Source organism: Sinohyriopsis cumingii, unplaced genomic scaffold, assembly GCF_028554795.1.
Source record: "Sinohyriopsis cumingii isolate HCF-2022 unplaced genomic scaffold, ASM2855479v2 utg002228l, whole genome shotgun sequence".
NCBI classification, from domain to species: Eukaryota; Metazoa; Mollusca; class Bivalvia; order Unionida; family Unionidae; genus Sinohyriopsis; species Sinohyriopsis cumingii.
The window spans coordinates 1,235,051-1,261,019 of NW_028316164.1; the positions used below are offsets into that span (position 1 = coordinate 1,235,051).

The following is a 25,969-nucleotide window of genomic DNA, read 5'->3' on the forward strand; positions in this document are numbered from 1 at the left end:
TACTGTTACGGATCACTGCCATCTCACCTTTGTCTGTGTGGATTCAAGTCTTGGGGTTTGGCCAATTTTGGTACATTAGAAAGCATGCTGGTAGCTTCCCTTGGGTTGGTGGTTTTATGGGGGGGTTTTCCACCATGTGTAGCATATCTTGTGCCGAAACACGGTGTTAAATGCCATATCATCCACTACAGTCATGTTTAATATTTTAGTAAAAGTTCAGTCAAATTATCATTAGAATCTGCAAACACACTCACACACAGATAACAGTGTGCATATTCCCTAGTGGAGCAAAAGACCTAAAGCCTGGTTCTGTGAACATGATTTGTGTTGCATTGAGTGGAGGGGGGCACATTTTCGAATGATGTACTGGTGATCTTTATGAAGAGAGAATGAACATTCCTTGCTGTTAAGTTTACACATATTAAATTTTATATATATTAATTTTCAGGATGGTGTCAAGTTTCAATCAGGTAATGGAGTCTATTATTCTTCTACAAATTAATTAACGCTGGAAAGATGTTGTTTTGCCCCATAATGGTGTATTTAATATTTTAACTCACCCAGCTATTATTTCCTCTAGAATAATCCTGCAGATGTGGAGTAGCATTGCTGCCATACCCAATACTGATATAGAAGGTAAGACGTAGGCAAGGAGTAATGTTCCACAACATTCATTAAATATTAGTAAATATGGTACAATATATGTATATATGTGTGTGTATGTGTTGATTTAAGTACTTTCTCAGCTTTCTTAAACATTATTCAATGACACATTGTTCAATTTCTTTAGGGCTCCTTTTTGACAATATCAATATTTCCATTTCATATATATATATATATATATATATATATATATATATATATGTATATATATATATATGTATCCTATGGAGCATAGTGTGGGCAAGAGAATTTTTATAAGTGTTTTATCTACACACGCAAAGCATTTTCAACTCTTTTTCAGTGTATGTAAAATTTCAGTAAATGATACACTGTTATAAAATCAAAACAATTCCATAAAAATGACTAAGAAATTAATGATAATTAATAGTTAAACAATCTCTTGATGTGGGACATTACAAAGAACTAACCTTAATATAGTCTCAACGCATGGCAACAGCTAGCACATGTAATTAGCTACAGACTAATAAGGAATATGAAGGTCTTGTTATTTGCAGCTACAAAAATTCCACTACAACAAACAACAAAAGTAGATGAACTGTAATAACTGCCTTGTCTGTTTTTCCAGTTTCATGCTATAAAACATTGTTGGTCAGAATAAGATTTAAATTCATTTCCCCCAGCTATTAACTAAATGTGTACCACATTGCATGATCTGATTATATTCCTTTGAGAACAGACTATGACAATATTACTCAAAAACACAGTAGCTTTTGCTATATACTCTCTATAATGGCTTAAATCAATTTTGTGTTTGATATAACATGCTGTAAATTTGAACTATGTTTAGATAAGAACATGCAAGTGTAGCTATTATTGAATTATGCTTTATAGTCTATGTACAGCAGGTGCAAAGTTCTCATGGGTGGCAGAGTGGTCCCTAGTGCTTACCTCTACTGATCACTGCCATCTCACCTTTGTCCACTTGGGATTAACTTTTGCCTGTGGCTAATGTGGGTATGTGAGAAAGCTGATCATTAGTTTCATGTGGGTTTGTGGTTCTTGCTGGGGTTTTCCCAGGTTCTTTCTTAACCAGTTATACTGTCTACCATGTATAGCCTGTCTTGTGCAGAGAATGGGTTTCATTCCAAACAAAATAAACAGAAGGTGCAATTATTGGGAGAAATATTAACTTGTGATAGAAATGAAATGTAACCTGATTGCAAAATTAACAATGAAAATAAAAGTTTTGTCTGTTATTGTTTTATGGTCACAAAATGTGTAGGGATTTGGAAACTTGAAACTTCAGTTCTGAATAATCTGTATGCATCAAGTTTTGATGAAACTGCTTAGTGAGAAAATCAGGTTTAATTGTATTGATTTTTCTAAGTTCTGATTATAACTTCTTACGACAGATTTACCTCCTCACTATGCTGTCTTGCTTATACATTTGGAAAACTAAAGTAAGACTTAAAATTTACAAAACTTACAAATTGTGCCAACTATTAATTAATCTAATTGATGTGGGATTGATATGGAAATATGGTAATGAATTTCTGTATTAGCTCAGGGCTGGATATACAGTTAAAAAGTAAGATTCATGTTTACTGTTGATTTTGATTACAAAACTTAATAATAATAATAATGTGGACATTGTTTGGAAATTTGTTATACTATGAAAGCCCATTATCTCATATATTTAAGTAGTGGCAAAACTTAAAGTAAAAAAAAGATCACTTTTGTTTTAAGTTTGAGAGTAATGCCCAAGTTTGTAAAAATGATAAAGGTTCAATGCCATAACAAATGACACAGTAGGACATTGATGTCTATGTCTAAAACCCATAATTTGTGATTCATGTATATTCTTCAGTATTATTAATTCCTGGTTGTTAATGTTAGCCTCCAATCTGAAAGTTCTATCAAGCCTGCATGTAAATTGTTTCCACAGTTAATTTAATTGTATATAAAAAACTAATTTGCCATTTTTTTTTGTTTATAACAAAAAGAGTCAATGTAGACATAATGAACAATTCTGATTTTCATTTTACATCGTTCCTCATCAATTGTTACCTGAATCTGATAAGTGTTTAAGAAAGAAGGTCTTAGATATGTTGGGGCTTAGAAATCTGTTCATGGTCTTTGATTGGTATGTTAGGTTTCTTATTTTAATCCTTATGTTTTTGTCATGCACATGAAGTTTAGGTGGGGGAAAAGTCCATTGGTATAATTAAAATCCATAAAGATTATAATATTTTGAAACTACCTGTAATTTGTTTCCTTAAAATGGGTTTTAAAATTGTTTTCAGATCTGGGTTTTATAACACTTGTGTTCATTGTCATTACACCGTTGAGCTTAGTTATGGAATTGTTTGATGTTCCAGATTAAACTCAAGAAATCAATATAGTCTCATATCAGACAAAGTTAATTCTTAGCCATCTTCAAACATTTTGTAAATACTGCTTGGATTGAATGTATCTAAGAGCAAATGGTTGGCTTGTCTTATGCATAAAGGTATCATCAGATAAATATGTTATTATCCATTATTGATCATCATCTTACAGAAATCTAATGTTATTGTGTAACATGTATGTCTGTCTATCTGTCTGTCTGTGTCTGTCTCTGTCTCTCTTTCTCTCTCTCATTGTCTCCTGTAAGCTGAAGATTGGATATAGTTGGATATAGCAGATCCTTACAGTCCAGACCATAATTGCTCTCAAGGCTTAAAACTTTTGCTTGTTATGTGTGTTACGATTTTATGTTGCTTTTCACTATTTCATGTGACATTGTAGGCACAAAAGGAAAAAAGAGGAGATCAACTGTTGGCCAAGATGGACCAAGATCCAAACGAACCCAGTTACATCAACAAGGTTTGAGCTGGATATTTCAGTTATTTATCTACTGTTATTCTATGGTGTGAAAAAGAAGATATTCAAATGAACATTAATAGTCAACATAGCAACTAAATAGTTCAAACTTGTCTTTGCCTTCCAGTTTCAGTACAGCTTTGAATTTGTATTCACAAGCTAACATATTTCAGTTGCCCACGTAAGCGAAATCAGATATACTTTGGCCTCTTGTTAACAAGTTTCGTCTCATTGGAATGATTTGTCACTATTTACATGTCTATCTGCCTAAAAATATTTTCCTTTAAAGAGCATAATTCTCAGACTATTCAAGGAATTTCAAACAAATTTTATATATTTACTGACCAAGCATACAGGGGACTTATCATTCAATATATTTTTTTTATTGCCATGGTAATAAAGTGTGGCATAAAGTAGTATATAAATTGAGAATCTACACTAAATGATGCTAGTATAAGTTGTTTTAAAAATTCAGAGTGCTCAGCCATTGGGTATTTTCAATAGGAGTCTAAGATAAGCAGAGGGCAAGGGGTGGGGGTGGGGAATTTCATTTCATGATGTCTTTTGTTCGGACAAGTTTTCAGCATTTGTAGCTCCTGTGGTCATAGTCCAGCAGAGCTTATGGCTTAGCCTGTTGTTGGGCATCTGCCTATCTGTTAGCATGTGTTTCTTACTTCCCCCAAACTACTGATAAGATTGCAATGAAGCTATTTACACACATTAATCCCTAAGTATAGTTAGTCCTAAATGAAAATGTCACTGCTATTCATTCTGATATGGCCAAGATGGCCACCACCATCACAGGTCATCCTGAAAATCTTGTTAACACTACTCCACCTGAATGGATGGCCATATCAACATCTGGTTTGCACTTAGAGGCTTATTGTGATGTCTAATTAGTCCCAAATGTAACTTGTGCCGATCTGACCTCCCATATGGCCATCTTGGTATTGCTATTGCTGAATGGAAAATCAGCAGAATCTTGTTTTAACCAAAAGACTTCTTATGGTGTTTACTTGTTCGGATTTTATATCCGATATGGCTGATACAGTGTCCATGTTGAAAATCTTATTGCTCCTCATCCTAGATGGAATGTCATATCGCCATTAGCTTTTCACAAGAAGACTTATTACATTATTATGCATATCTAGATTGTGTGTTTCATTTTTGTTCGTGATTGTAGATTGTATGGGTCATTTTTGTAAATAAATTTATGTAGCTCCATGATTAAAGGTTGTACTTGAAGTTTGGTAAATATGCTTATGTATGCTTTCACCTTTGGAAGGTTCTAGAAGATAATCGTGTGGATTAATTTAATGGGATTTGAGTTCAGGTTATTGGTTTTACCCTTGGAAATTCTGGTATGCCTGGTTTCTGATTGGTTGCCTGCCAAGGAACCTAGCCTTGTTTACAAGTTAGAATGTTATGGAAGTGAAATATTAATCTTCATCCTAGTTCTGTGATTGTGTCTTATTTTTTTTAATATGGGGATTTGATTAAAAAAAAATTGTTATTCCAGTCTTAAACACCTGTAATGGAGTCAGTATTTTGTTGTGTTTAATTATCATATGAGAAGATTTATTATTTAAATTATTCATTGTAATTACAAAGTGCTCTTAGACTTTAGGACTAAATCACTGTCTTGAAATGACTGCATTCATTTAAAGATATTTTGGATCATATCATTGTGGTACATCATGACTGTTTGCATCAGGACCCACAAGCAAAATCATTGCCGGAATGACACACCAAAAAGTTGTACAAGCATTTTCTTTACATTTTAATTTACCCTGAGTAGATCTGAGAGAACACCAGTTGTCTCACAATCCATTGCCCTTATTCAGTATGTTGTGCAGAACTTCAGGAGTAGGTCACAGCTGTGACAAAAGTACTGACATGTGACAGATCTGTTTTTTCACTTGTTAACCAGACACGTGTTCTTTGCAACAAACATTTTCTCCATGGCTTTCATAGTAAAAATGCTTTAGAGACCCAGGCCTGCAGGAAGGGGAGGTTTTAGACCAGCCCTTTCTGGGGTGGACTGGTACACTGCTAAGGCGCCCTGAGGGTTTGGACAATCGACAGTGAGTGGTGGGGTGGGTGAGCTCAGACAACTAGTTGGCAGCTTTTTTGCTCATATTTGCAAGCCTTTGGGAAGTGGACTTGAAACACGTTAAAATTCATTCTAAGGTTTGGAAATGCTTACCTAAATTACTGATCTTTTACACCAACAGACAATATAGATATCAAAGCAGCCTTTTCGAAAATACTTTTACCTCCATTACATTCAAACTAGAAAAAGGGTGGTGGTCATGCAGATTGATTTGCATGGTTGTCCCCAAAACACAGTGCATTTGTGCCTACATGAAAATGGTGCATGTTCATTTTGTAGTAACTTTCAGCCTTGCAGTACCTGGTTGTGTTCTGACGCAGACTAAAATCAAGATTTATTACAAATAATTATAATGTAATAGATGTGAATAATATCTATAGTCTCTGTTGTGTTTAAATATGGCTCGCACAGAATGAATCATGCAATTCCATAAATTTCATTATTATGAGCATAGGGTGAGCCTACCTTCTGACATCATAGGTAACTACTATGAAACCATTTGCTGAATAAGTTTAGTTAAATTATAATATTTACACACAATTTCCATGAGAAATTCTTTATTTTTTACCATTCTTAAATCAGTCTAGACAATATCTAATGTCATTGTTGATAGCATGTAATGCCAATTTTTAATAGCATTAATTTATTTGTCAAGCAGTTAGCATGTAATGCAAATTTTAAGTAGCACTAGTTGTTTTTGTCAAGCAGTCAGCATGTAATGCAAATTTTAAATAGCACTAGTTGTTTTTTGTCAAGCAGTCAGCATGTAATGCAGATTTTAAGTAGCACTAGTTGTTTGTGTCAAGCAGTCAGCATGGAATGCAAATTTTAAATAGTACTAGTTGTTTTTGTCAAGCAGTCAGCATGTAATTTGTCTTGGAAAATTTACTCCACATAATGGCATGGTAAGTTAAGTGTAATTACTTTGTAAACTGTGTGATAAAACTGGATATTTATGTTAGGAAACTATCATTTTTGCAGCAGCATGTTGGATAGCTGGAGTTTATATTTCCATGAAAAATGAAATTTTTGAGTACGGATGTTCTGTTAGATATAATGGTAATTTTCTCAGGAAAATTTGTGTTTGTGTGAGTTGCAGATATTTTCAGATGTTTATTTCTGTTTATGTTAGGTAATTATTATTCATTACTTTTCTCATGTAGTCTGTCTTAGAAAATTGTTTGCTTTATCACTGTTGTTACCAGCCATAACTGTTATTAAATGGGAGTCAACATTTGTTTGGGGACATAAATCACTTGACAGAAATGAGGTAGATCATATTTACGAATTGTTTGCATAAAGATAAATGATAAAGTTATTAACCTGTATAGGTCATAGTTTCCATGGATTTTTGGCTACAAAATATAGACCATCGTTTGACTTGGTATTTCTGTCTGGAGTGATGTCTGAGACTTTAATTATAATTGAGAGTTGCCTCTTTATTCTTGTGTCTTCAGGAGAGATTGTACTGGTATTCTATTTCTTAAAAATTATTCATTGGAAAGTTCAAGGTTTGGACTGCATTTGAATGCAGGAACCTTGGCAACTATCATGGTCAGTATTTGCGCACTGATTTGTTGTTGCTTGCTGCTGTGGGGACCCGAGTGGCCAAGTGGTCTACAGCGCTCATCGTTATGGATCACTGCCATCTCACCTCTGTCTCCGTGAGTTCGAGTCTCAGGCTCGGCTAACGTGGGTACGTGAGAAAGCCTGCCAGTAGCTTCTTGTGGGTCGGTGGTTCTTCCCGGGGTTTTCCAGGGTTCTTCCTCCACCAATTATACTGGCCGCCATGTATAGCCTATCTTGTGCTGAAAAATGGCGTTAAACCATACAACAAACATACAACAACAAAGCTTGCTGATGTGTTTGAGGAATGTCGTGACACTGCCATGCACATGTACAAGGTCGATCCTGCACATTACTTCTTGTGACAAGGTATGACATGGGATGGATTGTTGTCCAAAACCAAAATTGAGTTGGAATTGCTCACTGACATTGACCGGCATATATTTTGTTGAGTGATCACTTTGTGGCGGGATTTTTCTGGCAAGTCACAGACATGCTTGTGCCAGCAACCCAAACATGGATGAGTATGACCCTGCTGCCCCTAATAGTTACATTATGTATCTAGATGACAATAGCCTCCATTAGTGGACAGTGATGCAGCTGTTGCCAGTTGGTGGGTTTTGATGGATTGATCCTAGATACATTGACCTGCAAAAACACATAAACAATAAAAACATAACAAAGACTAAGATACTTTTTTGAAGTTAATCTAGAATACTCCTAACATTTACATGATTTAGACAAGGATTATCGGCTGTCGTCATAAGCGCTTTTCTAGCCCGGTACCTGATTGTCTCCATATCAGATTGCAATCATTGATGAATCTGGATGTAAAAACACTAAATGCACCAAACTAATACAAAATCTCAGAACCAAATACAATTATGTACTGCGTGTACAAAGCCTCAGCTGTATCTGTGATTGGGCATGCATGTAACCAAGATCCAATGAGTGCTTCAATTTGCCAGCATGCCCTGTATATCCAGATGAATATTATTCTGAGAACAAAGGCCACCAATGACTTTGAGAAGGACTTTTTCAAGCTCATGAACAATGCTGTGTTTGGCAAAACCATGGAGAATCTGCACAAATGAATTCATTTACATTTTGATGGTGTTAGTGAACAAGGCAAATTTAGAAGGTTCATCCCTGACTCAGTCTTTGAATCCAGAAAAATCTTTGATGGTGGACTTATTGCCCTTCACAGTAAAAATTGAAACTAATACTGACAACACCAATCTTCCTTGGATCTTATGAAATAGTCTTGTTGAAGTTGCTCATGTACGAGTTTTACTATGACAAGATCAAACTATTTTATGAGGATCAGGTCAAGATGCTGTACACCAACAATGACTTGTTGCTGATGCATATCACTATCGATGCTGTTTATGTCGATATGGTACAGCCATGTTTGGTCAATGAATTTGATAGCATCAGTGAGGTCTCAGAATCAGACAAGTGGGTTATCCCTTCAGTGACAGACCTGCCAACCCTAATGATTTTGCCTAAGTCTTACAAAAATTAACAGACTTATGGTATGAAAGCAAAAACTACAGAAAAATGATCATTGCCTAAAAATCCGGAATTTTTTTTCTTATCCGTGTTTGATTTGGATCCCGGTTTTATTTTAGAATTAGTGAAATTAGTCAGATGCCTTAAGGTCTCACTGGACAGTTTATCTGGTGAATTTTCATCTGACAATGACCTATTGCAGAAAAATGAGAATAATTTTACACTGAAGATACAAAATAAAAACAAACTAATTATTTTTATAGAAAGCATACATGTGAGATTTTGACTGCGGCAATCAGGTTAATTCCTAATGCAACTGATGGCTTTTATACTGAACCAACACTGCCACCTACCCCCTCTTTTTTACATTCATTTTTGACAGGAAAGAGCTATATTGAATATTTTCCTGTGACAAGGCAGCTAAAAGAATCAGTATGTGCCTTATGCATGAATCAAGTTCACTAGTACTATAACAAATCAGCATACTTTTCATCACCCCTCAACCATCTAGATTTTTAGATATTTACCTCTGTAGCAGACACATGTAAATACATAAGCCAAGTCGGATGCTCATTTGCAGCCCAAGTTGCCCATTTGATCTCCAATGCTCATCTAACTGTGACAGGCAGTCACCAACAAGCCAGTCCATTTCCAAGCCTAACTCAAGTAAATCTCAACCACATTACAGATGTAGCTTATGCATGAATTTATAAATGCTAGGCTTGTGATAATTAGGTTCATGCTTTCTACCTTAAAAATTCAGGCAGCTAATCCATGATTAAAAGAAATAACAGAGTCAAAAGTCATAGCTTACCTCTGAGAAATGATTGTTTGTCACAAGGGCTCAGTTTTATCTGGAGAGAAATTTAAATTGAGATTGCTTGAAGCTAAGAGTCACCAGGTTTTTATTCAGGATTGTTTCTGCCAAAAGCCAATGGAACACTTTGTCATACATTTGAACTTTCCTGTCTATTTGATATGGATGCCATGGTTCAGAATGGAGGCATCAAAACTGGTTTTAAATGCATTTCCAAAGGAAGACTGCAATCATTACAGATCTGAAAGATGTTTACCTCCATGCTGCAATACACAAGTTCTCCAGGAAATTGCTGCAGCTAATTTTCAAGAACACTCACTTCAGGACCATATCTGCATCTGCATGTCATTGGTGGTGGGACGTGTTAGCTTTAAATATAATACTCATCAGATCCCACAAGTGTACTGTGCTAAATGATCTCATAAGGCAGTAGGTCTTTTGGTTTTTTTTGTCAGGGGGACAAATCCCCAAACCTGTACTTCCTGGTTTGGGATTTTCTTTGGTGGTGTCATCAATTAAAAATCCACATTTATGTCAACCACATCCTGGCCAGTCTCATTTTATTGGTTGACAAATCCCATCAGAATCAGCCAATGCAAACAAAATGGTACATTTACCCCATGGTGTTAAAGTAAAATCTGTATCCTCTAAGACTGGCCACTCATAGATCTATTTCGGACAAAGTGGAATGCAAAGCTCCCAACCTATGTCACTCCACTTCCATGTCTGAAAACCTGGACTCTTGATGCTCATTTCATTGACTGGAATGACATGGATTCAAATTCTTATACCCCAATACCTCTGATTCCAGAGTTTCTGCTAAAGGCAAAGGAATCTGAGTGGCATTTTATCCTGACTGCACACTTCAAGTGGGAAAAATCATGGATAAATGACATTATATCTGGGGGGTTCTGACATGGTTGAATAAAGCCTTGTTGGAACTGCTATCAATACCCAGGGTCTGCCTTCCTCGGTAACATGCTTTGAATATAATATCGATGGTGTCTTCTATTTACTTAAAAAATCACATCACATCCCAATAATTTTGTCCCCTACTAGACCACTTCATTGTTGCAATGGATCTCATAGTTCTGGATTACCTGTTCTTGAGACCATAGTAACTGATTCTTTGTCTTAATGTTAACCACAACATTTCACTTTGGACAAAACAATTGTAATCTCATATTATAGTCGGTCACATATCAGCAGAATGTACGTCCTAACTTGGCTTACGAAAGATGTTCACTATTAGGTCAAGAGTCCAGGAATTGTAATTCATATGGATCCAAGCACAGCAGATTGGGGTGACTGTTGTTTTCTGTATGAATTTTACATCATATCTCATGTCCACTACATATTTTGTCATTGCTGAGTCTGTGTGCTTCATATTTATTGGTTCTCTCTGATAACTACTATCTTGACCAGGTGTTGGCATCCCACTCAAAGCTTCCCTGCCTATTATTACATCAATAGTATAGCCAGGAAATTCTAAGCTTCCATGCCAACACTTCCTGTTTTTATCAACAAGTTGTCAAGCCTCAGCTATAGTGTAAGCTTAATCATCCAACTTTAGTTACAGTGTTTAGATTATAATAATAATGAGGACTTTGTATAGCACCTAATCTTTAGAAGCTCCAAGTGCTTTACAAAATTAGACAACTTCTAGAACATAAAAAAACATATATACACCACTTCCTGGACAATTCACACCCTGATAACTCACAATCCTGCTTATAATGCAGGGTCAGGCGTGAATCCCATTTTTTAAACCAGAAAATACCCCAAAAATTGATCCCTAGTTATGGAACTTGAAGAAGATTGCAATCAAAACTGGTAACTGAAACATTGATATATCTCTCATTTTATGGTTGAAAACGGTATATACCAATAGAACCTGGAAATTTTAATCAACATTTTGAAATTATCAGCTTTTAATAAGAAGTCATATTATTGGTTACATTTTGTTTACCAAACAACAGTCTTAGTGCATTGTAATTAAAGAAATTCAAGGAAATTTCGATTAATGATAATGTCACTAATGTATAGTTATAGGCAGTAAATAATTTTATTAAGTGAAATTGTGTTTTAATTCTATCTTTTCATTCCTCTTAAGTGTAATCATCATACATGCAATGTGTATTTAAATGTAAAATGTGGCAATTAACCATAACAGCTATGTCCACAAGCATTTCTCTGAAAACCTAGTTAAGTGTCGACCGTGTTTTGATAACTGACTTGTAGAAGTATTTCTTATATTGTTGCACTGAATTAAAAGCTGGCCTCCTTTATATTATCATGTTAATGATGTCTTTTGAATAAAAGAAAAGGTAAAAGGCATGCAAATCCTACATACTTAAAATCTAGTGGCCCCAGTCGTATGTCGGGTGAACTCGCTTCAGTTGATCAGTCAAACACTGTTATAAATCTTAGTGTATGTAACATAAACTACCTTAAATTAACAGACTTATTCATAACTGATCAAAGATAGCAAGGCAACCAGGCAAAACTAATACTTCATAAAATAAAGAGCTTGGTTTCAAATATACGGACCATTGTGGGTAAACGAATTTTAGAGACTTCCTGAACTGGCACTTAGAGATATCCTCAAGGATAATAAGAAGTTTACTTTTACTTCCAGTGAAGTCACGACATCAATATTGTACTTAGACGATTGTCTCATGAAATAAATGTCTCTAGTTTTTTGTGTGTTTTTTATTTTTTAAAAGCATCCTTGTCTGGTGGTGTATAAAAAGTTAGCCTAGTTCCCTGCTACATTGACTCCCAACTTGGCAGTATACTATTAAGGGGGTGCTCACCAGTTGTTATGCACTTTTGAGAGAGTGATGTATGTAAGGTGAAGTTGTTTGCACAGTGGAGAGAATGTTGGCATACCTCTATGCTACTTTGATGTAACTGACATTTCTTTGGGTATTGTACTTTTGGAAATTGTACATGATCTGAGCACACTGCTAACTAAAATGAGGAAAATGAATTTTGCCAGACTAGACCATACCAGCTTCTGAAAGTGCAATGAATGAATTACCAAATATATAAGATATTAAAAACATTATCAGCTCTTTTTTTAAACAACTTACCTCTGAAGTTCATAAGTGAAAATGGCCAAGTGAAGCTAGCACATTTTTGAAAGGTGCACATCTAGATTAAGGCCAAGCTGTATACTCTCTAACCCATATTACACCCATCAATCATACACCAAAATAAAGGGAATTAAAGGTTCTTTGAACTATACTGAAGATATACAGTCTTTTTCAAATAGCCAGTATAACCAGCCAGGAATGCTGGGGAAATTCTTTTTCTTTAAAATTCTAATGCAGAATATGAAACTGTAGAGTACCACCTAAATACCAATCCGGGAACCAAGCTAATCAACAAATGAAATGCAGTGACTTATTACACGTATATTTTCACGTACACGTGATGTTTTGTTGAGAAAAGTTTAAACGATCTTACATGTGTTGGACATTTTGAAAATAAATGTTATTTATACAGGATAACAATTTCATTAGGAAAAGCATGTTATTGAAATTATTATTGACATGATTGTAAAACGAGGATTCAGTCATTAAACAGCCCCCAGATTTTCTCTATGCCTAAGCGGATTTTTTCTCTCAATTTTTGGAGGTCCCTTGGTAACTCGCACCCTCGCTTATAGTGTGGTCTATGTTTGTGGACCCCATTGTGCGCGAGCTATCGAGGGAGAGGTGTAATGATATGATTACAACAAAAAAAAACACAATGAAATTAGAAAACATAAAACATGCTTAAAATATTTAAGGTAGGAAACATTATTAGGTCTTTAGGTTTGTTCTTGCAGTCGAAATAGGTGAGTTTTAAGAGCACTCTTGAATGAGATCACTGTGTCTTTGTGTCTAAGTTCAGTGGGCAATTCGCTCCATGATGCTGGGCCCTGGTATGGAAAAGAACGCTGTCCATATGACTTCATTTTCATAGTGGGAATAATGAGTATACAATTGTCAGAAGATGAGCGTAAGTATCTTGCTGGTGTGTACACATGAGTGAGGTCGGATAGGTATGTTGGACTGGAGCCCGTTAGTGAAATATAACACAGAAAACAAATGTGTTTGATTCTGGATCGAATGGATAGACAGTATACAGTACAGAGCAGTGGGGAGGTGTGCTCTGATCGTGGTACTCTTAGGATGATCTGAGCAGCTGTGTTTTGAACTTTTTGAAGTTTCTGGAGTAGATCTTGAGATGAACCAGACAGAATTGAGTTCCAATAGTCCAGTCTTGAAAGTACTAATGAAAACACAAGTGTTTTAGTGGCATCAACTGAAATATATTTGCAAATGGAGCTGATGCATCTCAGATCAAGATATACAGCCTTGCATATGTTCATGACATGTTGGGGTAATGAGAGAGTGCTGTCCAGAGTAACACCTAGGCTTCGTACTGAATGTGAATTGAATGTTAGTGTTGCTGATATTTATTGTTTGAGGCAAATTATGTGAATGAGAAAGTTGTTGTTGTTGTAGTGTTTAACACCATTTTTTAGCACACGATAGGCTATACATAGCGGCCAGTATTAATGGTGGAGGAAGAACCCGGAAAAACCCCAGAAAGAACCACCAACCCACAAGAAGCTACTGGCAAACTTTCTCACATACCGACATTTGCTGAATCCGAGACTTGAACCCACGCAGGCAGAGGTGAGATGGCAGTGATCTGTAACAGAGAGTGCTTTAGACTACTCAGCCACTCGGGGCCCCAGAATGAGAAAGTCTTTGTGTTGTAATCAGAATGGCTTCAGTTTTATCATCATTCATCTGCAGCTTGTTACATGTCATCCATGATTTCACATCAGAAATGTACCTCTCTACAGATTGGATGTTTGCATCAACTTCAGTTGGGGGGCTAGATTTGTATAGTTGGGTGTCATCGGCACACAATTGGTGAGACACTGGATGATGATCTATGACACTTGAGAGTGGCTGAGTGTATAGAATGAAGAGAACAGGTCCAAGAACAGACCCCTGTGGAGCACATCATAGATTAACTGTACTGGAGATTACATTAACATACATATAACAAATTCATCTACTATAAGATACTGGCCATTTAATTTTCATGGGGTGGGGGCTATGATTTTGTTTTGAGATGAATTTTCTTTTTCTGTAAACTCCATATAATTAATTTGTTTTTAGATAATATAGTGGATATGGTATGGTGTTATTTTGCCATAAAACAGATTAAGATATGTTTCCAGCATTTGACAGATGAACATTTTACAGGTCCCTGACCCAGGAACATTAAATTATTTGTTGCTAATATAATTGTGGTATATCATGGTACTGTTTCAACTATATTGTCTTAAATTAGGTAACGAAAAATAGTGAAAACAAATAAATATTGTAAAATTGAAAACATAATTTATTTCCCTGAATTACAAATTGAAAAATTAAAAATAACTTACGGTAAGGTGAATTAACTCCTAAATAGTCCTAAATGTTCTATCAGGTCCAAAAGTATCAAGTAATCCAGATGAGTTCCAGTGGTATTCCAAACGATGTTCCCTATTGTACTGATGTATTAATAGTACTGATGAATTACAATGACATAATCTAATTATATATTTAAATGAATTTACAGTAATTCCAAACAGCTACAATTCCAAGTAATATGGGCACTTTGTAATTCCAATGAATGATTGAATTAAATAAATGAATCATCTCAGTTAAACACTACTAAACATAACTCCTTTGAGACTGATGATTGTTGTTAGGAATACGTATTCTTAAATGAACATATCTTTTATAGATAACTAATACACAATACATAATATGGATGCATATTTGTTTAAAAAGTCTGAACTTGTAAACAAGACCAGTTGCTTTATAATCAACAATCAGAAATTATGTCAGCTTGGCCTTTCAAGTACATATTCCTTAAGTCAAATCAGGTGATGTTTACTTGGATGAGAGTTCAACTCAGCCTAGAAACTTATGAATGAATGTACACAGTATGATTACAAAAATGACCTCTTTGTTAAAGTGCAAATCTACTACATAAAAATATTAGTATTAATTAACTAAAGAACCCTTGCAAATTGTTGGGTGTTGTAAAATGATACACATAATATGGACATACGTAACAGAACATATTGAGATGTGTTCATATATACCATGGTATACAGCATTGTACCCAGCTCCAGTAGTCAGTCATTTGTGATGATACCTCTATTATCTTTAGATCTAGTGAATGCTTTGTAGCAGTACATAAAACAAAACAAGCTGGTGCACAGAGGGAAATCTCGTTCATCTACAATTTTGAAAGAGGGAAAGGTCAGATCAGGTTACCCCACATTAGATGTTTATGTGTTATGTATCCATGTTACTGACCCAAGATCAAATGAAATAACAGTCAACTTGTGTTAGCCTACCTCAAAGATCAGATCATTTATCACAAGAGCTCAGTTTTATCTGGAGAGAAATTTAGCAGCATTGCAACAAGCTGCATTTCCAGATCATTTAATGGCTTTTAAGAGACACAGTCTAATGAATTAATGACATCTGTACTCCAGCCTGGATATATCTCTCAAGACTTTGAAGATGGCTCACATACCTAAGGGGATAGGACTTGGGCCTTCTCATAAGTAAAATGGTGTAACTCCCTCCACTGCTTACCTATTCTGCTAAGGTATTATGATTGGCTAATTTATTTCAAGAAGAAACCAATTTTTAGTGTACAGTATATTTCTTCAATAATACTTACCCAATCATAATAATGAAGCATCCTCCCAATAAGGCAAGAATTGTTTTATTAAATTGACTGTAACCTTTGGCATTGTGTTTATACATAAAACACACTGTGACTGAGTTAGTTACTGAAATTGCCACAATAAATTGACTGTAACATTTGGCCTTGTGTTTATATATAAAACAGACTGTGTGACTGAAGTAGATAATCGCTAACAATGTCTTATTACACTGCCTGACACAAGCATTGTTTATATGTTCTCACATGTAACTTTCATTGCCATAAGTTATTTGATACATTCAAAACCATTACACACAAATAATTTCAGATGTACATTTTGTATTTAAATCTTTTAATTAAATAAACAATCAAAGCCAATGAATATGCTTTTCTTCTGAATGAAGTTCAGGCATTGATAAAAAGAGCTAAGAAACTGATCACTGTAAAGAACTCAGATCAAATCCAGTAGATGAACTAGGCTGATATGATCATGGGAATTGAACTCATAAGATTCTTGTCAGGAATTCTATGTTTTAACCAGCCTGGTAATCACAGTGGTTTTCAATTTATTGCTTCATATAGTAAGGATAGACCTAGGAATCCATGCTGACTGAAAATAGTAACACATAAAATTTGTAATACTAGGTAGGTATACTTTATGGGTAGGGCTATGAATTATGTCTCTGTTGTAAATCTATGTCCTGTTCCCAAGTGGCAGCAGAGAGGTCCATGGGACAATGCTGGTTGTTCTTAGGGTTTATGTAAATATTGTGTGTGAGAGAAGATACATTAGACCAACATCTAATGGTGTGGAAACTCTGTGTAATCCCAGCTTTTCTTTCCTCTCTACACTTTCATCACTGCTATGCATCAGTGCTCCCTGGATGTAATAACAGTGCCAACACCCACAATCTATCATTACACTCATAACACTGATGTGCATCAGTGCTTCCTGGATGTAAATACAGTACCTATGCTTAAACTTTATGATTTGTTTCCCCTCCAGAGTTTTAACACTGCTATGTATCAATGATCCCCGTATGTAATAACACTGCCAACATTCAAGCTTTCCTTTCCTAGCTGCAGTTTAAACACTGCATTTGTATCAGTTCTACCTGGATGTAATAACTGTGCCAATGCTCACAATCTATTATTGATTGTAGTTACAGTGGAATCTAAAAGTCAGTCTCCTACCCATCAATCATATCGATTAATCAAGCTGGATTATATATTTAAACTATGCTAATCCATAACTTTACTAAATCTATCTAGTCTGAGTTGGTTACTTTGCTTATGTTTAAGTCTTACTTGGGAAAACCATTTCTCTCTTCATACTTTAATATGTAAGATTCAGTGAGTCTTTTTCACCTAATTCATGGTAATTCACATGACGGCATCAGTTTTTCATGGTTTAAAAGAAGTGATATAGACCGTGTCTCAGGCTGCTCCCGTAAAATAAAAGCTAAAAATCCTGTTGGAGATCATTTTGCTTTTGAATGTTGACTTTGTTGCAATTGTAAAATGTATTGAATGGAATGTCAATCTAAACTTGAGATACTGACAAGGAATGGGAATGGCCATTACCTCATATCCGGTCATAAGATGTTTATTTGTTCTGTATTCATTCAAATAAACCATGATCAAATGAAATAACTTGTGGTTGCTTACCTTGGAGAAGCCATATATATATATATATATATATATATATATATATATATATATATATATATATATATATATGAAGACTTTGGAGATAGTTCATGTACTTCAGGTGACTGGAGTTGGGTCATCTCATGACTAACAGGATGTAACTACCTCCAATGCTTGCCTATTGTGTTAGCGTTTATGACTGGGTAATGTATTTGTTGAAGAAAACAAGTTTTAGAGTAAAATATATTTCTTCAACAATACTAACCCAATCATAATAGGGATGCACCCTCCCAACCTCCACACAGCTAAATCCTACAGGCAATGTTTTTTCTGTTCAAGTAGTAACACAAAGTATAGATGACATCATTTACTCCATTCAGATGACTTAGATTAGATACATTAATTTCATTTAAGAAAAACACCAATTCTTTCAGCCAAGCTGAGCATTCCACAGCTTCCAACTCTCTTGCACCAACTAAAACAGCTAAGTCAATAGAATTTGAAAATTATATCAACTTGATTGTGCCTGGATTTACTTCAGTATGGACAAAGTTATTAGGGCAAGTATAGTATGTAATTACACTCCAAGCTGTACAATAGCCTTAATATGGGTGCTAGCTGTGGGAGATATTCTTCAAAATGTGGCTTCCAGCTATGAAGTTGACGTTCAGAATAGAGCTACATGGCTCTAAGGGTTATGACTGTAAGACCTCGATACCCCACACCACCATCCAAAATCCTGAATAACATGGTCAGCATCTTGCATTGTAATAATATGGTCCTCATGTGTATACCTTAAACTTTCTAAATTTTAGTAGATAGTATTTTCAACATGATAAATGTTCTGTTATGTGCAATATGTTTTCGCTGTAAACTACAACTTTGAAAGCATCTCCTGTTCATGAATTATTGCTATAACATTTAGAATGCACTTTTTGACTATACCTACAACATGTGCTATTTGCTAGTCTGGAAACCAAGATTCACTATCATTGGAAGACATTCGGGACATGTACATTACTGTTCAATTTATTGTTTTAAAATGGCAATGGTCACAGTGGTCTGTAAAATCCTTTACACACAATATCTTGCATTTTATCTCATTTAGCCGTAAGGCCAAGTAAGCTTGTAGTATAGTGTTTAATCTGTTGCCCATCATTTGTTAACAATTCATGTTTTCAGCTTCTTGTCAGATACACACAATAACATGTTAGATACATTTCATAACTTTTTCTAAGCAAGAGAGTCACGTGGGCCTAATATTGCTCACATGAGCAACTTACAACTGTAAACTTGTGGAGCTAATTCATGCATATAATGAAACTATAGAATGGGAAAAAAGGTTTTGTTGCTGCATTATCTAATTGGTTTCATTTATAGGACACCTTCCTCCAGAGCAATTTGGAATGATAACTTTTTGAAACAAATGGAAAATGTTCTTGCATAGGAGAAAGAAACATGTATACTCAGAGATATAAATAAGGACCTTCTCAATACTCAGATAAGGAGCATAAGTACATAAGTACATTGCATAAAGAATGAAATTCAACCTAATTGGCTTACTATTGAAATCCTTGATGCTATGAAAACACAAGACCAATTCAAGGCTATGGGAAGCCATGTACAATATAAAGTATGGAGAAATAAAATAACAAGTAAGATTCAAAAAGCTATTAAAAAAACGTATTATCAATCATTGCTTGAAAAGAAAAGGAGCAACACAAACTCCATTTGGAAAGTCTTCAATGAACTCATTGGAGGAACACACAAAGATCAAATAAAATTCACTCACTTCTGGTAAATGATACCATAGTCACTGATGACACTTACATTGCGAATGTTTTCAATGATTTTTTCACCAACTTTACCACAAAGTTAAAAGAACCAGTGACAGAAAACAACTTTATTGAACTGAAAAAGTTCTGCAGCAGAAAAATCTCAAAGGAGGTATGTTTCTTTATCCCACCAGTATCAAAATTCTTTGTTAAAATTTGTCTCAGTGAACTTGATACCAAGAAAGCTACAGGACTTGATCAATTGGTCCTTGACTCATTAAATCTTCTGCCTCTATTATTGTAGATAGCTAGCATAACATTCATAATCAATTTAAGTATTGTAACCTCATCTGTGCCCAAAATATGGAAAACTGCAAAAGTAAGTCCTATTCACAAATCTGGTTCTAAAGATGATGCTGATATCTACCAGCCAATCTTAATACTACCAAACTTGTAAAAATTGACTGAAAAACATGTCCATTACTCATTCATGTCATATTTAACCACACACTTGCTGTTACACCCTAATCAATCAGGCTTTAGACAAAAATATTACTGTGAGACTGCCTTGATCTCCCTAACTGATAAATGGCTTCAAGCATGTGAATAATAGGATCTGTATTTGTAGATTTCAGGAAAGCTTTTGACATGGTCGATCATGAAGTCCTTTTGGAAAAACTCAAAATCTACCAATGTGATGAAAGCACAGTTAAATGGTTTACTTCTTACTTAGTGAGGAACACATCATATTTGTATAAATAATGTTCAGTCTGAACCTGGAACAATTCAATATGGAGTACCACAAGTCTCAATTCTAGGTCCATTACCATTTATTTTATTTACTAATGACCTACACTTTTACTAAGAGACTCAATATCATCTACAGATCTCTATGCAGATGACACAACATGGTCAGACATCCAAAACACAAAGCATGAACTTGAAATTTCTTAACAGAATGCCCTGAACAAACTGGACAGCTGGTGCACATGCAATGGCATGGTGGTAAATACTGGTAAAACTAAAACATACTTATCTCAACATGGCAGAAAAGGACAAACCTTGATAGTGATTCACTATGTCTGACATGGAAGGATAAAAATTTGCAAATGGTCTGTCATGATAGACTACATACTGCGTCAGGTGGCATTTTCAAACTAATCCAGTTGGAATTTCTCATTTAAGGAAGGCATCTAATCTACATGTTTCACTATTGCTTGCTCTTTTCTATCCAAGATGAAGTTTTGTAGCTCTTTTAAACTTAAAACTTTGTGATAAGAGATGCATGTTGATGCCATCTTTTTATACCTGTCCTGGTCACTAGTACATTCAGTAATATGCACTTGACCTATTGAATGTTCATGATCACTGACTGATTACTGTACGAATATAAACAAGATAAACATGGATATCAGTTGTATAGACATTTATTTGGTGTCCACTTTTTTTTAAGCTTATGTGACACTTTTCAGTCACTGACTAATTACAGACCAGAAGGTATTGCATGTAATTTCTGTGGTCATTCTTATTGTGCACTAGCATCAGCTGCATAGTAACTTTAAACAGCACTTGACAAATGCCTCAATAAGCAATTTTCTTATGGCAGAGAACTGTCTGGTATGAAAGAAACATGGCCGAACCATCCCACCCAAGGTATCACATACAGCTCCAGGTCTAATTGCACCTTACCAACAGCATAGGGTATTTTAATATCAGTAATATTTTACCTGTCACTGTCGCTGCTAACCTTTCCATAATGTAAATTACGCAAATCCAATTATGAAAATTACATTCTCCCATTAGATGGAAAGTTGTAGAAAGCTTAGAACTGGAAGAAAAAAAACCCTACCACTCTGCTCCCCATGTCATAGATCCAGTCACTGTAGTCATCCCCATTTTCAAGGATGACATTATGACTTGGTCGTAAATTTCATGCTATACAGAATTTTTGCCTTTGCTTGCATTGTATAAGTCATATTTGGCATTGAAATACCGCTTTCCATATTGTTAAAGTATTATTCCCTCAATTCCATTGCATATATGATTGTATTAGGTGCTTTCTATTAAGCTTTTAAGACAAATGTGTTCCAGTTGTCTGCAGTGCCCTTTGTAATAATATCCCTAGCAGTGATCAGGACCATAGTCTATAATTGTACCTTTTCTATCCTACTTCAGTTACAGTTGTTTTTCTCAGATTTGTAATTTCTGACAACTATTAGTGTGTATTTAATATGATGAATGATGATTCATTGACTATTGCTATATGTTCATTTTAGTCTCATTTTAGCAGGTCATATACCAGCATAATCATCTTTATCATGTTCTAGTGATCATACTCTTTATAATTATTATGTGTTTCTTTGGTTTTGAACCATTCATTGCATCTGACTTCAGGTGGCCTGCCATCCATTTACATTATCATCAGTTTTTGATATTATTGTCAATTGTTTTCAGATTTTCTAGTTTGCATCTATGTAAAGGCAGGGATGGGAAAAATGTGGACTTAAAAAATTCCATTGTGATACACATTCCACCTGCCTTGCAAGTACTAATTGCCATTGGACAGATGTGAGTCCTTTCTGCTGTTTATTGTCAGAAGAGGTCAGAGACATTACAAAAAGTAGACACATATATACACTAAGAAGGAAAGAACATCTCCAGAACATACTGGATCCTTATCTGAGTCCCTCAGGCCTCATGAAAAGATTAGCTCTTCATTGATGAAGGGCACTCCTCAATCTCAGGAGAATGTGGAGTCTGTCTCTTTGCAGACATACAAGACCCATGGACCCATAAGTCAGTGCCTGTTGTGGTTAGGACCAAGGGAGAAATGTTTAAGTTAGAGGATGAGTCACACCCCTATGAGGGAAGAGATAAAAATCCTCTCAAAGTCCACAGTACTGTGATGATGGGGACAAGTTGCCCATTTGTGAAGAGCAGCACACTCTTAGATTCCATAGCCTTGAAATGGAGAAAGGTAGGTCAACCCACTCTTGTGGGGAGAGCCAAGATCTTGATCTGTAAAATCTGAGAGGTCTTCATACACATCTGAGTCATGTGACATAGTTATTGGCTAGATAATGGTCAGTGAAAAGTGATTGAACACCAGTCAAAAGTCAGCATTCATAGGTCACTGGGCAGTGGTCACTGATGTGTGAATATCAACCAATGCTCATCAGAGCTCCTTTGTTATTGGGACAAGATTGGTTTAAGACAAGGTTATTACCGATGCATACATTTATAAATGCCACACAAGATAAAGATCAGATTGGTAGCCACCGTTTTCTTATAATTCCTCTTAATCCCTATGGGATCGGTGACATTCATTTCATGGAAGTGGCAAACTGTTCTTCCTGTTTATGTCACCGTGGATATCAGGGCTTTGGTCTTATAGTAGGGTCAATGTTGTTGGTTGCAGCCTAAATCATCTGTTGTCTAACAAAGAGGTAGGATTGTCAGTCTCCTTCCCACAGATGCCCAAAGAAGCCATTCTTGGGATATAGCAGGGATGATCAGGATTCACTCTTATACTTAGTTAGGGCATTACAGTTCTATGTGGCCTTTTCTCAAGGAAGCCGAAATGGTAGGCAGCGGATTGTCCTGATGATCGAGAGAGGGATCCTTCGTTCATGGGCCCTTACTACCTCATGGGACCATCTAACTTGTCATGGAGAATCCTACAAAAGTCACAAACATACTTCATTTTCCTTCTACATTCATCCTTTGGCACACCATAGTGAAGGCCTATTTTCATTAGGGCTCATAGTTGCAGCACAAAAAGTGCTCCAGACAAATGCCAGCTTACATTATTGGATATTCCTACAATGAGGGTGGGTATATGTTTCTGTACCAGTATTTTAATGCTATCGGCACATTTCTGGCAACACAATAACAACAGGTAAGTATTACATCATTAAGATTAATTGTATACCCAAACACACATATACAGCTACATTTTATGTAGTATCATTGACTATAACCCCATATATGTAATGATCATCCTGATACATTTTCTTTAGTCAGTACTTACAATGATCCAATATCACATATCCCTTCCTGGAAGCATACCAGGAACAACCAAAGAAACCAGAAGCCCACCCATTATAGTACCATGGCCATTTTGGTGCCATTTAGAGATTTCAAATGTTTATGAAGAGTCAGCGGTGTACTTGTCGATCCTAATGATCAGTTACCCAGTTACCGGATCAAAGGGAAGTTATTGAATGCAAACCTGAACTGTTTTGTTGCAAATTCATGCATGTCAACCTTCCGAGGGGTATAAGCATCATTATTACTAATATGAGTCAGAAAAAATCTGAACAGAAACAGAGTAATTTATATGTTACATGCCATAATACAGAAAACCATATGAAAATGTACATTTATTTTTGCTACTTATCTGGATCTGCAGTTTGTTAAAGTTCTTGTCACAAATCCTAATAATCCATGTGGAATAGTATGAGGATAAAGAAAAAAACAAAATGATACATTATTATATGCTCATTTTTTTCCCCGATAACTTTACATTGACAGAATCGTTCAATATTCCCCGATACTGAACGCACGCGACAATACACCTATAGCATTCACGTGAATAAAGGAACTGCTTTCTTTTGTAAATAAACAATGGACTCAGACGCCAGCACTTTTGATTTGTAAACAAATCATGTACACTCACATAAGAGGCTCTTTACGTTGTGGTTGTTTACTTGTTTCTGAATGAACTAAAACATGTTTCGTGGACTGAAAAAACCCCAGCTGTCTTGACATTTTGCTTTGATACAATGTTACATATTTATGCTAGCTACCTTGTATAAATCATGTATTAGGTCCTTACAATAACAAGGCATATACTGTTTTCTTTAGCTGGGGATAAGAATGGCAAAATAAAATATACTTAGTTTTACATCCTGAATTTCCTCAAAATGTTTTTTCTTAATTCTTCAAATCTGAATTACATGAGTCATGTCATAGGTTTTCAATCTGGATTACACATTTCGAAAGTGTGCTGTAATTTTAATGATAAGTGCAATTGCATCCTCCTTACTGCACTCAAAATGAAATACACATTAAATTCCAAGGCGTCTTTTTGAAAATTGCAATTGAAAGACTTCATATTTTCCACACGTTATGATTTCAAACATTCAGTGACAGAAACCAAAACACATTTGCAGATGTAAACACGCTTCTCCCACGCCACTTCAATCCGATGTATTTCATGTAAAATTTGCACAGATGAATCCAGTCCAAAATCACAAACTTTCATCGAATCGAAACAAAACACCAAAATATATTCACTCCAGATCAAATGGAAAAGTTGTTGCAATGCCCAGTTATTCACAATATGACTGCAAATTTCAATTTTAACTAGACACATCATTTTCTTTCGAAAGTTATGTCGACCGCGCAACTAAGTTCAAATTTATCTGGGTGGAGTTATGTGTGCATTAATAATGATGTCATTTTGTAATGTGAAATCTGCGCTTGTTTATTTAGTTTGGAATACGGCATTCATTCATTTACGTTGTTTCTTGAATTGTATTTTGTTTATATAATTAAACCTTAGGTTGAATAAAAAAATGAGCATATAATAAAAAGGTTACTGCATTTGTGTGGGAAAATATGAACTTGTTTTGTCAGAAGGATATACTGCACTCACAAGTTCGTGCAGTATTCATTCTGAAAAACTCGTTCCTATTTTCCCATACAAATGCAGTAACCTATAATTATTTATGCACAATATTCACTTGATCTAGTCAATATCGCATATGTTTAACTTTTGCTGAAAGGCCAGAAAGTCCTCAAATTCTGAATCCTGTATTACATCAATGTAGAATTATTCTTTCAAACTTTGTAAATCGCTTTTGATATGTCCTTTTCCTGATGCAACACATTCTACAGTTTAACAGAATCCCTCTTCTTGAACATTTTTAGTCATATAACATCTACCAGAGTACCTGGGTACATATTGGCACATTTAGTGCCATTGTACCCAGTTTCTATTATGGACCTAGGACAGTATATTACCATAACACATTCTATAAATATTATAGATCCAATTAGGCCTGGTACATTTATGAATACAACTCAGCTTAATGCCATTACCAACCAGTGTTAAATAAGTACAGGATGGCCTGTAACAACTTACTACTATGGTACTGGCTAAAGTGATGTGTCAGACCCAGATGCCCCAAACGATTGCCTGGACCACAGGCAATAGACAATGATCATCTTCAAGTTATCATATATCAAAAATTGGACAGATTCCCAGTATGGTTCACAGCTGACATTGTTAACCTTCAACAAAACCAT

At 35.4% G+C, this 25,969-nt stretch overlaps 1 protein-coding gene across 1 annotated transcript in view; it reads left to right on the forward strand.

Annotated features, from left to right (window-relative positions):
- The first annotated feature begins 3,410 nt into the window (after positions 1-3,410).
- LOC149770909 (uncharacterized) overlaps positions 3,411-25,969 on the forward strand; it is a 35,420-nt gene continuing 12,861 nt past the window's right edge. The window contains exon 1 of the mRNA XM_089949007.1: positions 3,411-3,489. The gene's annotated coding sequence lies outside the window, so the exon portion shown is untranslated. The remainder of the gene's footprint in view (positions 3,490-25,969) is intronic.